Here is a 2,500-nt window from a genome sequence, read left to right as displayed (position 1 = left end):
AAGTGAACCGTTACTTTCATTGCGCCTTTAGGTTTAGTGATTCCCAATGACTCGCGCACACGCTAGACTCCTTGGTCCGTGTTTCAAGACGGGTCCTGAAAGTACCCAAAGCAATAGCGTCGCTGATCGGCGTTTCAAGAGGTCTGTCCAAGAACACCGCGGCGAACAGTCGCAAACGGACGGAATCGGCACTAGGTCCGATCGCCATCACAATTCACATACTTGCCACGGGCCGGACGCGAACTAAGTCGCGGCCTCCCGCCATCAGTAAACCGTCGAGCGAGCTGTTCGGAAACCCAGTGTCCGTAAACATCGGAAAATCCGAGCTCACGGGCTACACTCGAGACCGTAGAACAGCACCCAACGGATCGCGACGACCTACTAGGGGAGAAGTGCACGCGTCCGAAGCCGGAGATGAACCGAAGGGAACAGCCAACGCGAACGTCGCCGTTTCCACAGTCAGTAAATCCCAACAACAGGCGCGAATGAATCTCCCCATTCGACCTTTCGGGTTTCTCAGGTTTACCCCTGAACGGTTTCACGTACTCTTGAACTCTCTCTTCAAAGTTCTTTTCAACTTTCCCTCACGGTACTTGTTCGCTATCGGTCTCGTGGTTATATTTAGCCTTAGATGGAGTTTACCACCCACTTAGGGCTGCACTCTCAAGCAACCCGACTCTAAGAAGAGATCCTCTAGCAAGCCGCAGCGGTCGCTACGGGCCTGGCACCCTCTATGGGCGATGGCCCCATTCAAGATGGACTTGAACGCGCCGCGAACTCGCCAGATAATGGATCCTTCCAAACACCACATCTCCCGGCGACCGGTTACGATCGCGGGATTCAGTGCTGGGCTAATCCCTGTTCGCTCGCCGCTACTAAGGGAATCCTAGTTAGTTTCTTTTCCTCCGCTTAATAATATGCTTAAATTCAGCGGGTAGTCTCACCTGTCCTGAGGTCGTATGTTCAAATCATCGAAACGTTCCGAAACTAACCTTTGGCGGCTCATAAAATCACGTACCTTACGCGAGGGAGTTAGCCTACTCAAAGGCGTCTATTATCTCCTGCTCCGTATGGCGGATCATGCGAATCCAAGCAAAGTGCTTCGGTGTTTCGGGGGTGCGTCATGAAAGCTCATCCGCAACGCGCGACAACTGGCACATTAAAGCGATCGGACGTCGTTCAGATTTCTCGGACACGACGATCGCATGTCTACAGTCATGGGCGCAGATCGAGCAATACCACGACACCACAATATATGCTTTCGCAATTCAAGACGGCGCGTTACGAAAACAACTCCTCATCATTCCAACACACGAGGCGTCGAAACGACAGAACGTTGATCGTCACGCGGCAAACCGTCCAACTCGCCCAAATGACCTTCGGTACAGGATCAACGTTAGACGACCTTTACGTCGTCACTTCGTCAAGCCATAACGTCTGGCCGGGCAGTCTTTGTAATGGAACCGACCCTCAGTCAGGAGTGGTCCGAGGACAGTGTCCGAGGACCGCAATGTGCGTTCGAAATGTCGATGTTCATGTGTCCTGCAGTTCGCATGTTGACGCGCAATTAGCTGCGTTCTTCATCGACCCACGAGCCAAGTGATCCACCGTTCAGGGTAATCTTTTATGTTCGATTTCTCGGTACTAGTCGCAATGGACTTTCCCTCGAAATACGAGACGCCAACTGCGAACCTCCTCGAGAATGACATTCCAATGACTGAGACGACCCACTGAAGGGTCAATACGTCAGTCGATCGGCGCAAAATCTTCGGTTCAACTAGTTTGCGTACTAATCTAGTGACAATTATCGTAAAAAATTCGGACGGAGACAAACGTCGCAGACAATCCCGAAAGAGCATAAAAACGCTAATGTAACGGGCGTCGCACAACGTCGACGTCTTCGTCCCTGGAATAGATCGTCCTACCGAAGTCCGTAGACAACGGTAACGACTGATCGATTTCGGGCGAGAATCTTTAAAACCTGCAGCCGGCTCCTCGTTCCGTGCCAAACACGAAACTTCGCCCAGCCACGAACGCGGCAATCCAAGCGCTTCGAATCCTTATTCCGAGCACATCACGAGACTTCGCCCAACTACGAACGTCAGCATAAGCAGCCGGCTCCTCGTTCCATCAAGGAACTTCGCCCAACCACAAACGCCGACATAAGCGGCCGGCTCCTCATTTCGTGAACATCTCTAAACATGGACCTACAACGAAGGCTGCACACACGTGCGGCCGGCTCCTCGTTTCGAGGATATCACAAGACTTCGCCCAACCACGAACGTCAGCATAAGCAGCCGGCTCCTCGTTCCATCAAGGAACTTCGCCCAACCACAAACGCCGACATAGGCGGCCGGCTCCTCATCTCGTAAACATCACGAAACTTCGCCCAACCACACGAACGCAAAGCCAGCGGCCGGCTCCTCGTTCCGTGCACATCACGAAACTTCGCCCAACCACAAAACTCTACGTGCGTTCTAGGTACCCGGATAATCGGTCT

General features: G+C 52.8%; 1 non-coding gene and 1 pseudogene across 1 annotated transcript; both read right to left on the bottom strand.

Moving 5' to 3' along the window:
• The window catches only part of LOC123688150, a 4,961-nt pseudogene extending 4,003 nt beyond the window's left edge, over positions 1–958 (bottom strand).
• A 506-nt stretch (positions 959–1,464) lies between these two features.
• LOC123686913 lies at positions 1,465–1,619 on the bottom strand. Its single transcript, XR_006748666.1, has one exon. It is a non-coding gene; the product is annotated as a 5.8S ribosomal RNA (ribosomal RNA).
• Positions 1,620–2,500: the final 881 nt, after the last annotated feature.

Source organism: Harmonia axyridis, chromosome X (genome assembly GCF_914767665.1).
Source record: "Harmonia axyridis chromosome X, icHarAxyr1.1, whole genome shotgun sequence".
NCBI lineage: Eukaryota > Metazoa > Arthropoda > Insecta > Coleoptera > Coccinellidae > Harmonia > Harmonia axyridis.
This window is presented reverse-complemented; position numbering and strand designations above follow the sequence as displayed.